Below are 12,284 nucleotides of genomic sequence, written 5' to 3'. Positions count from 1 at the left end.
GGACAAGGGAAGGATCCAGGAGATGGATAAACATATCACATCTATCCACACCTTGTTGGTCATAATTAAGTCACTTGTCCACTCTTGGCTTCAAGGATAGTCAAAATGTCATGTTTTGCTGGGCATTCATCCTTGTTTCAGCTGAAGACTTTGTACCCACTGAGAACCTTTCCTACCCTCAGAGGACCATGTGCTTCCCCTCCCAAGTGCTTTCTCTAGATTTTAATGACTTGGTTACATACATATTTTCCCACCCAGACTATGAGAATCTTTAGAACTGGAAGCAAATCTTGCCTGCCTTCGTTTCCTTAACACCTAGCATAGTGTCTCATGCATAATTGGTTATCAATAAATGTTTGTCAGTAAATTAATGAAAAACAATTTTACTAAAACTTGGACCTAAAATATATACACAGTATGGATTTGGCTATGAAACAAATATACAAACCAATATAAAGAGAGTCCTGAATGGAAGCATACAAAAATGATAACAGAAGTTGTTTTAGGCCATGAGAGATTGTGAGTAGTTTTTTCCTGCTTCCAGCATATTATTTTAACTTGGGCAGAAATATCATTAAAAACAAGGGATAAAGTTTTGCTCCTTTTAATTTATATGAGGATCTTTAAATTTTTCTCACCAAAGAATTGACAATTATGTTATTTTTGAGTCATTTCTTTTTCAAATCACCACAGAACCAACTTAGAACGAACTTTTAAGAAGTTCCTTGAGCTCTAAACATTTAACGTTAGAGGTCATCAAGTTCAGATTGATCATTTCGTAGATGAGAAAATGAAGGTCTTGATGGAAACAGGGGCCTCCATAAATACAGTCTTTTTTTAAAAAAAATTTATTGCGATAAGAACTCTTAACATGCAACTCTTTACAAAATTTAAATGTACAGTATGGTATGCTAATTATAGGCATGATGTTGTACAGCAGATCCCTAGAGTTTTCCTTGTAAAACCTTAACTTTACACCTGTTGAACAGCAACTCCCCATTTCCCTTTTCCCTCATCCCCTGGCAATCTCAATTTGATTCTCCGTTTGACTGTGTTAGATACCACATGTGAGAAAGTCATGCTGTGTCTGTCTTTCTTGACTGCCCAATTTCACTCAGCACGATGTCCTCCAGGTTCAAGCATGTTGTCCAGGATTTCCTAAAGGCTGAATAACATCATGCATGTGTGTGCATGTGTATCACTTTTTCCTCATCCATTCACCTGTCAACAGACATTTGTGTTGTTTCTATGTCTTGGCTATCATGAATAATGCCACAATGAGCATGAGAGTGATAATATCTCTTTGAGATTTTAAATCTTTTGGATATCTACATAAAAGTGGGATAGTTGGACTGTACAGTAGTTCTATTTCTAATTTTTTAAGGAACCTTCATACTATTTTTTTATAGCAGCTGTACCATTTTGTATTCCCACCAACAGTGCACAAGGACTCCAATTTCTCCACATCCTTGCCAGTACTTATCATCTTTTTATTTATTTATTTATTTATTTTGATGATAGCCATCCTCACAGGTATGAGATGATGTTTCGGCATGATTTTGATTTCCCTGATGATCAGTGATCTTGAATATCTTTTTATATACCTGTTGGCCATTAATGTGTCTTCTTTAAAGAAATGTCTAATCAAGTTCTTTGGCTTTTTATTTTATTTTATTTTTTTGCTATTGAGTTGTAGAAGCTCCTTACTCCTTATATATTTTGGATATTAACTTTTTATCACATAATGTGGTTTGCTAATATTTTCTCCCATTCTGCAAGTTGCCTTTTCACTTTGTTGACTGTTTACCTGCTGTGCAGAAGTTTCCCTGTTTGATCATAATTTTTGTCTATTTTTGCTTTTGTCATTTGTGCTTTTGGTGTCATGTCTAGGAGTCATTGCCTACAACAATGTCCCTATGTTTTCTTCCAGGAATTTTAGAGATGTATGTCCTACATTTAAATATCTAGTGCATTTTGAGTTGATTTTCACATATGGTGTAAAATAAATGTCCGATTACATTCTTTGGCATGTGGATAGACAGCTTTTCCAACACCATTTGTTAAAGAGACTATCCTTCCTCCAGCCTGTGTTATTGGCTCCCTTGTCAAAGATCAGTTGACCGTGTATCAGTGTAGGTTTACATCTGGGCTCTCTAGTCCATTCATTGTTCTATGTTGGTTTTTATGCCAGTACCACACTGTTTTAATCACTGTAGGTTGGTAATAGCTTATGAAATCAAGAATTGTGATGCCCGCAGATTTGTTTATTTTTCTCAAGATTTGCTTTGGCTATTCAGGGTCTTGTATTTCCACATACATTTTAGGATTGCCCTTTCTACTTCTATTAAAAATGCCATAGGGATTTTAATAAGTATTGCATCAGATCTGTAGATCACTTTGAGTAAAACAAACATTTAAAAAATATTAAGTCTTCCAGTCTAAGAACACAGATTATTTTCCATTGTTTGTGTCTTATTTCCTTCATCATTTGACATGTATTATTGCTTTCAGTATATTACATACAACTTGGTTCAGTTTATTCTTAAGTATTTTTATTCTATTGTAAGTGAGATTATTTTTTTAATTTCCTTCCAGGACAGTTTGTTGTTCATGGATAGAAACATAGCTTATTTTTATGTACTACTTTTGTGTCCTACAACTTTTCTGAGTTTGTTTATTAGATTAAACTGATCGGCTGTGGCTCTGGATGTATCAGGCTTGATTTTATTCTTTGGGGGAATGTCTTTGATTGATATTTTTTAATTTCAATTGTTCTCATATTCAGCCACGATGAACCACCAGTCCAGAAACAATGCATCCCACTGTGTGCGTGGCTCAATTTGGTGCCTTGGCCAGCACATTGGAAATAAATGATGAAACCAGTCCTAGTGGCCCACTGCAGATGCCGCCACATCCCAGCATCCAAGACAAGGCCATTTGTCTGCAGCTTTTCTAGGAAGAAGCCTCTGGCAAAGCTCATCTAAAAAAAAAAAAAGTGAGGCTGCCAAATGTATTTCTTTTTCCTGACATGATTGTAGAGACCATTTTGTGGTGATTAAAAAAAAACCAAAAAACTGAATTTATTCCTCTTTCCACTTAGGTCTTCACACCTTGGTTATGCAGTCATGAGGAGGGCATGGGGGAGGGAGCAAGCCATTTTTAAAAGACTGAGATCAAAAAATTTCAAGGGGAGTTGGGGTTCGCCTTTCTGCCTTAGCTATGCACACCTCTTCCTTATACCACGTGCTCTGGGTAGATTATACTCTCGGCATAGTCTGAACATACTGTGAGCATATCCGGCTTGGCATCTTCACTCACAGTTCCCCCTGGCCCTTAAAGTCCCACTCCCAACCTCCCTACCCTAAGGTGCTACCTCCTTCAAGAAGCCTTCCTGATTCTGCTGGTTATCTCTAGTCTCACCTGCCTCAGAACTCCTAGCTCACTGCTTATGTACATGCCTACTTCTTTTGGGCTTCCCACGTCCAACCTTAAGTGTTGACAAAATTTTTCACCTAGCTCTGCCCTGTTTCCCCAGATCATGGCTTTCTGATGGCAAGGGCAGGTCTGATTCATCTCCCTGTCCCCAAAGACTTGCTCTCAGCAAGCACTCTGCAAATTCTGTTTCAGTCTATAAAATTATCCAAGATCCAACCTCAAGGGAAGATTTACTTGGAATTTGAGCCAGGATTCATTTCCTAGGTAGCCCAGAGCTCCCACATCTCACTTATGGATCTTAACTGTCTCCCTTCTATGCCTTCACCCAAAAGGAAGCAGAAAAAAAAGTAGGGAACTGGAGGGGAAGATTCCTGAGTTCAAGTCCAATCTCTGTCCATTGCTAATTAAATGAGTCATTTCATGTCTTCCAAAAACAGGATTTTTTTCCCAACAGCAAAATAATTGTTGTTGCACTTCACAAGTTATTGTAGGTATTCAATGAAGCAATGCACCCCCCAAAAGCTTGGAGGCAGGGTAAAACACAAAAGTATCTGTGTGCTTCTGTGGATATTACCTTTTTCCTTCTCCATTTATGGGCATCATAATTTTTCTCTTTCTTTTCTGTTCATATTTGACCCATTCACAACATTACTATGCAGAGAACTCACCTTAGCATAGATGTTCTAGTCTCCAGACATTCAAATTTCCTAGCTACAAATGGAGTCATTCAAAAATTAGTCATTCAGGGCTAAGACTGGTGTGTCTACAACAAGGGTCCAGAAAAAGTGATAAAAATCAAATGCCTTTCTCTCTTACTCTAGCCCTGGAGTGGTCCATTTCAGCAGTAGGCGTGTCTACACAACAACAACAAAAGGAGAAATACAAATGGGACTGGTATCAATTACACTGGGCAGCCCTTGGAGAGATCTAGGTCTTGGCTTCCTCTTTATTTGCAATGCCAGTAACACACCAGCATTCAACATTTCCTTCTCAAGGGCTAAGGCCATTGGGGAATTTCAGAGCACTTGTGCACCCTAGTGTAAGAGAGAGAGAGAGAAGGAATAGGGGCTATTCATAAAAAGCATGGATTCTTCATCTTTCCACTATTTGACATGTAGAATTTATATAATGTTGATGTTCATCTTCTTCTTGATTCTAGACATAGGGGCGCTTACATATATGCACTAGAAGAGATATCCTTGGTGCCAGGATCTCAGAAGGACCAGACCCTGGTAAGGCTTTTCTGGGGCTCATGTTTAAGGCATTATTTCCAGACTCCAGAAGACAATGTTATTGAGTGAGACCTTAGAAGACAAAGGTCTTAATTAGAGGCAAAACTCACAGTAACAGGTTTCTCCTCCCATTTCTCAAGGGATGGGAGACAGGGGAGGGGTCACTGAACCTGGAGAGAAATAAGGTACCTTGCTACAGGCTGAGCTTCCTGCACTGCTGCCATGCCTCCTTTGCCTCATCCCTTCTCAACCACATGCTCTCCCAAACCAAATTTTAAGGACTATGGGGCTTCTACTTGGGACCTTAAAGCCACGGTAACTTTAAAGCCCATCCCATCCCCCCAGTCCCCCCACCTTTCCACCCAGTAGCTCTCCTCCACATGCTGCTTTTCTGATTAGTCCTTTTTATTTATTTATTTTTTATTAAATCGTAGCTGTGTACATTAATGCGATCATGGGCACCATACACTGGTTTTATAGACTGTTTGACACATTTTCATCACACTGGTTAACATAGCCCTCCTGGAATTTTCTTAGTTATTGTGCTAAGTCATGGAAAAAGCCCAAGTGCCCATCAATCCACGAATGGATTAATAAATTGTGGTATATGTACACCATGGAATATTATGCAGCCTTAAAGAAAGATGGAGACTTTACCTCTTTCATGTTTACATGGATGGAGCTGAAACATATTTTTCTTAGTAAAGTATCTAAAGAATAGAAGAAAAAGTATCCAATGTCCTCAGCCCTACTATGAAACTAATCTATGGCTTTCACATGAAAGCTATAACCCAGTTATAACCCAAGTATAGGAGGAAGGGAGAAAGGGAGGGGGGAGGTGGGCGGAGGGAGGGTGATTGGTGGGATTATACCTGCGGTGCATCTTACAAGGGTATATGTGAAACTTAGTGAATAACACTAATAGCACAATAACTATGATTAGTCCCTTTTAGACTGAGAGCTTCTTAGGCTCTTTGGCAGATTTCAGGTTTGACTTCTTTCCCCATCAACGTCTAAGTTAAAAGAGGCACTCTGGGTTCTGGGACCCCTGAGCATCCAAGTCCCTAATTTCTGAAGGAGAAAGCTGGACACCTTATAAACATCTCTGCCCCTGTGGGATCCCTCCATTTTATTAGACATGCAGGCATGTCCAAATCATGGCCTGCGGGCCAAATATAGATTCATGTGAGTACTTTTTTGCTTATCTGGGGCAGATATCATGAAAATTATGCATGAACCTTTTTTTTTTTCTTTTTTCTTTTGCTCATCAGCTTTTGTTAGAGTTTGTGTATTTGATGTGTGGCCCAAGATAACACTTCTTCCAATGTGGTACAGAGAAGCAAAAAGGTTGGCCATTCCTGCTAGAGCTTAACCTAACATGTTATTAGAATACATTTTCTTTGTCAGTGAGTGAGGAAGAGTTCAACGGTCCTTACCTAAAAATTAAGGTGCACATGCTTAACTCAACTAGAAAACAGCTATGTGAGAAAGAGCTCGGGACTGGAGTTGTACGCAGGCTCAGCAAAGGTAGACAGAGTGGCATGGCTGCAGGACAGGCTAGAGAAAGAGAAGCGCCCTCATGTATGGGAGCTGGCTGCCACACCCCTAATTATCACCCTGCCTTCTGGAAGACCTAAGTCCATAATGGGAAGAGGAGCAGGGTAGATAAAGGGTCAGAGATGTAACAGATGACAAAACAAGGATCTTTGGCTTTGAAGAGAGAGGGCATTTGAGGCTCTGTATGAACTGCCTCCAAAGACCTGACAAGCTGTCATTTGGAAATGAGATCAACCATGTTCTTTGTGAAAACTAAAACCAATGGTAGGTGGCAATAGAAAGCTAATGTGTGCTCAGTGTTAAGTACATCTTTCCTAATAAATGGAACTGGCTCTGTGGAAAGGGCTGCTTGATGAATGAACCACCCCCCACCCCCCAGTACACATACATACACCAGCAGGAACATGCACGCAGAGATCTGATGGGGGGAAAAAAACACTCAAGAGCTTGGAGTCTAAGAGATTCCAACTTCTGGGACTCAAACCTGATGACCTGTAAAGTCTTTCTCCATTTCAGAGTTTTGATGCCAAAAGAGAGTCCAGAACCTAATTCCGAAGAGCATCCATTTTGTTACCTCCCTTTCAGTTCCCAGCACACTAATTTTCTCTCTTTTGGTGCTGGTAGGAAGCAGGACTCCATGAGTGCTGGTAAGTGAGACAAGGCTCTGCCCAGCCCTCTCAGCACGAGTGGCAATTAGCTGGACTCCAGCCTTCCAGGACTTACAAGCTCTCAGCAGGTCGTGCTACTCCACCAGGCTTATTTAGAACCCAGTGAAGGAGGCAGCCACAGGTAGCAGGGCTTAATTCTAAACCCATGCTAACCAACATTAACATTTGCATTTAAAAACAGGAGAAGGAAAAAGAGCAATAAAAACTCTACTCAATTAAAGCTGTTTGCAAATGCAAATACACCTGACATGGGAGAGAAAGAGCCTCCTGAGAGGCCACCCCTTTCTGCTGACATTGGTGACCAGACAGAAGAGGAGAGTGTATACATGTACGGGAAGAAGGAAATGGGATGAGCCGGGGGGAGCGGAGATGAGGAGAGACAGAAAGATAATTTTGTTCTATACCATGAAACCTATAATTTCACTCTGACATGAAAATTAGCTCTGTAGCTAATTAGCTTTCCAATATCATTTTCTGCCATAGAAAGGATAAAAGTTTATGAATTTATGAACCTACCTGAAAAAGGAAAAAGAACTGCAAGTTTGCAAGAGGAGATTAGCTGATTGAAATCCCAGGGGCCAGTTAAGCCTGGGGCTGCCTTTGTGCCCTGAAGCATCCCTGAGACAGGCTAGGTCTTGTGTCTGCACCTCCATCACTCCTGTGGCTGGTGTGGCTTCTCTGAGGTGCCTTCCCATCTTTGCAGAGCCCTGTTGGAAAGTGTTTCCTCTGTGAGCTCTTAATTGTGCCCTCTTAAATCGTGCTTTCCCTCCTTCTGCCCACTGATACAAGCCTTCTGTGGCTTAAAGGTATTTTCGAATCAGGCTGTGAGTTTGCTTGGCAGCTGGCCCTACTTACCACATTAATCAGTGTCCTCTCACCCCTTTGGATGGTTGTAGCTCCCTCTGCCCTCCCTACCAAGCTCAGTGTGATCTACTTAGATTGAGAACCTTCCTGAAGCTTCCAGAATTCAGCCTAGCCTTGGGCGATCTCTCTTAGATTTTTATATATTTTTTAAGTATAATAGTAGCGTATGCCCACTGATGACATCGTATGTACCAAATGTGCCATGTGCCTTTTTTCATTTAATTCTCACAGAAACTCTGGGAGTTAGATATTGGCTTTTTATTTCCATTTAATGGATGCGAAGACTGAGGCTAAGAGAGGCTGATTGACTTGCTCAAATTTACAGGCCTGGGAAATAAATTACATAGCTGGAATTTTGAACCCAAGTCTGTCTATTAATTCTCAAAAACACTGCTTACACGTGAGGACCTTTGCAGCTCATTAATCGTCACTTTCATTAGTTCTCTGATTCTCCCAGTCCCCAGAGTGTGGGTGAGGAATGTGAGCTTCACAGTGGTTGAGGGACAGCTGGTGCCTGGTGGGTCTGCAGTTGGGGCACACACTCTCTGTTCCATGCTTTCTGCACCACAGCACACTGACATACACCTGCAAAACTTGTCCTAAAATTGTTTTCTTCGGATTAACCAACTCTCAGGATCATTATGACTTCCATAAAACATAACCAAAAGGTTTAACACATGAGATTAACACAGAGTCAATGCTGAACGCCTGACTATAATTAAACCTGTTTTTAAGGCCTCCTGAGGGGATTGCATTCCACAGCTTCCTACAAGCAGGTAGCTATCAGCTTCTGGTCACAAGTAACCACAGGCTCTAGGTCTAGACCATCACCACTCAAGACTTCTGGGAGTGGGGAGGGCAAGACCCTGAGTCTTCAAAAGACCCCAGGAGTCTACAGAGACCTCCCAAGCTCATCATTCACAAAAAAATGTGTTTTCTTGTCCTCCCTCCTAATCCCTATCCCCTCGGTCAGTCCCTGCCAGCTTTGAAGGTGGATTTGCCCAGGGACACCAAGTCCCACAGGGACCCCTAAGATCACTGAGTGCTTAAGATCTGTTATTTCCTGGGCTGGGGTCCACTGTGGTTCCACTTTGGCCTCTCTGAGGGTCTGGGCATCCTGCCACATGCTCCTTGTAATCTGCCCCTGCCCCTTCCAGCTTTCTTGGTCCTCACCATTTGTAGTGACCTCAACCTTAGATAAGAAACTTTAAAAAGAAAAGAATAATATCATCTATCTGGTAAAGTCCACAGAACATATAACCCCCACTGAGTAAAAGTGACTCCTCAGCAAAAGTCATTAAGCCAGATAAAAAAAATCTGTGTCATCGTCACCTTCTTTCCAAATATTGTTATGAATTAGAGTTTTGTAAGTGATTATACTCACTGGAAGTAATAAATTCATTCTGGACTATTGTAAGAAACAAATTTGAAGGTGAACCAAGCAGTGTTCCCAGATACTGAAATTGCTAAACTCTCATGGAATATAAAAAGCAAATTACTTTTAAAATACCCTCTTCCAGGTTATGAGGCTTAGGGGACTGATGGCAACTGTTATTGGCTACCTTTGTAAAAAGGTTTGTGATAGCCAATAATAGTACTGTTCAGGAGTAATTAGCATCTTTAGAACAGGATTCATGAATATTATTCATCGCAGTTCATGGAATCCGACCAAAAGCACAGCCAAAGGACCAACGCATAGTTGATCTGCTGGAAATAACCAGACCTGGCAGTCCAGTCAGCAGCCTCGAAAGTCCAACCAAGGACCAGAACAAACTCGGAAGTTCCCACAGCATCCCGAAGATGATCATCTGGCCCAAATGACCCAGAGATTCAATTTCTTCATCCCTAATAGTGCCCTTAAAAAAAAAAATCAGCTTTAATCATCGTAATAAGAGTGAGTCAGTTTTGATGCTCTTCTGCCTTAAGAATACATCCTAGCCTTCTGCTTTTACGTAGTATAGAATCTCTATACAAAGTTGGGCTTCACCCATATTTTGGTGATAATTGCTATTTCTCAAAATGTGTGCCTAACGCTTGCTTTCCTTACAAGAGGAAAGAGATAGTAGTCCCTGTTCTCCTCCAGCGCCTCCTTTGACCTGGCAGCTCTGTTAAACTCTGCCTTCCTCTCCCTTAGTCCTTTTGAAGTGGGTTGGGTCTGAAGCAGACTTCCTGCTCTGTCCTCCTGGTGAGTCCTACATTCATTCTTGGTGTAGCTTCCACCCACCCCTTACTTCCTCTGTGGACTTCAGATTCAGAAGACTTAGCTGAGTCCCTTCCTGCAGCCTGTCCTTAGGAAGATCTCCTTTGGTCCTGCTGTTTCCAGAAATATAGTGGAAGTGAGGATGGAGTGTGTAGGATAGCTTTAGGAAAGCTGAATGCAAATGGCACTGCCAACAAGCCGTGTGACCTGAGGAAAATCACGTGGCATCTCTAAGTCCCTATGTGCTGTTTTGTGTAAAAAAGAGATTATCACCCCAACTTCCCACAGATGCTCATGAAACAATGGCAGGAGCTCTGGAGAAGTCCAGAGGTAAGTTGACGTTATTCTCCTAGCAGCACGCCTGCTTTCCTCTGGGCAGCTGGCGGCAGCATTGTTCTCCCCTGGCCACCGGCCCCGGCCCAGCCCCCCAGGATCCAGTGTCCCCATCTCTTCTCAAATCTTACTCCAAAAGGGCGAGTCCCAATTACGCTGTTTTCATTTTCACAGAAGGTACAGCTGGGTCTTCCTTCTCTGCAGCTGAAGCACTTAGTTTGCTAGAAGCCTGTGCCTGAATAATTTCTTGAAAGGCCTGTCTGCCTTTCTCTTCGTCCCTGAGGAAAAGTGCCTATCAGCGGTTAATCCAAGTCACCCTCACCACCTTGCCTTCACACACATCTGGGGACAACAAAATGGTGCTAACAGGACACGAGCTTTGAGGTGTGACAGGCCTGGGTGTGAATCCTGCCCTCAACCCTAACTAGCTGTGTGATTGTAGCAAGTCTGAGCTTCTGTGAGCCTCAGTTTTCTTGTCTGTGGAAATGGAGACGTAACACCTCACAAGGTTAATGAGATGATAATCATTATGATGCCGAGTATGCTACAGCATTGAGGGGATAGAATTGCGGGGGAGCCTGTTTAGGCAGCATTTAGTTAACTGCTGCTCTTACTGGGATTGTTAATACTTCCCAATAAGTCATGAAGCAAGGCCAAGTTTCCTGGGGCTAGTGCGCCATTTGTAAGTTTGAGGGGAGAACCCTTCATAGGGCCCCCAGAGGGCCTCGTCCAAGATAAATCCTGTTTCTCATATCATGCTCCATATCTCCAGAAAATTGAATGAATACATATAAAACTCTTGGAATAATTCCAATGTGAGTCACTCACTGTTCCCCAAATAAGCCCCTCGAATTCTTGCATCTGGGTGCACATTCACACGGTTCCCTCCACCAGGACAGCCTGTCCCCCTTGCTGTGCTGATTTATGCCCTGAGCCCCCCTGTTGTCCCAGTGTCACCTCACTGCCTCCCCCCGCCCCCGGCATTCAGCAGCCTTCACAAACATGTCTCCTCCCCTTGCACCCATACCTCAAGGAGGGCAGAGGTCCTGCCATCATCTCATGGGGAGTTTAAGGGAAGGGGAAGGCGAGGGAGATGGTGCCCGCAGTGGACACAGAAAGGAGGAGGCCCCAGGAAGGGGCAAAGTAAGCTAAGTCAGGGAAAACTTGCTAGGGAAGGTCTCGCCACGTTCAGACAGGATTTTTATGAAGGGAAATTTCAGTCTAGCACAAAAACCCAAACTGAAGAGATCTGGGGAGTCTTTACCCAGGAAAGATGCAAAATTTCCTTAAAATATAGAATGTTCTAGCAGGCCATGATTAAAATCTATAAATAATGAGAAGCTAGATGTCAACACAGAAGAAACACTAGTGTCAGTCTGCACAGAAACGATCAACACTTAGGCCGGCAGGAGAATCTCAGAGCTCACCAGAGACGTTCAGATAGCAATGGGGAGACTCTCATCCGCTGGGCGATTTCTGTGCGTTTCTGTGCTTCATCCCTGCAGTTTCCCGTGTATAGTAATGGTAGTCCTACAGCGCTCCTGGAGACAGAGTTCAGTCTGTTTCCTGCCTGTCTGCTTGGGGTTCAGACAGGGCCAGCCCCAGGACCCCTCTTAATGACTAGGTGCTGGACCACACCTCCTGCCCATGTATATATGCCCCAGGGAGCCCTCCTGCATTCAAAGTCAAGCCTTTTTTTGTTTTTTAATTTCAGATGGATATGAGGGTAAAAATGATTAGGTTACATGTTTGCATTTGTCAGGCAAACTCCAAGTCGTAGGTGAGCCTTTCACCCAGGGGATGTGCTCCAAGGTCAGGGCTTGATCTCAGGGCTCTAACTATGAGTCCAGTCTCTTTCCAAGACAACTCAACCATATTTTATTAAATATCTGCTGGCACACTTGCCCACCCCTGGTGCCCTCTTTCCTTACCTTTCTAACCTGGCAGGAACACCTCCTCCACCCTACCTGTGGGCTCAATCTGGACTCAATTCTG

The sequence above is a fragment of the Nycticebus coucang genome, chromosome 2 (assembly GCF_027406575.1).
Source record: "Nycticebus coucang isolate mNycCou1 chromosome 2, mNycCou1.pri, whole genome shotgun sequence".
Lineage (NCBI taxonomy): Eukaryota > Metazoa > Chordata > Mammalia > Primates > Lorisidae > Nycticebus > Nycticebus coucang.
Note: the sequence above shows the minus strand (reverse complement) of the source record.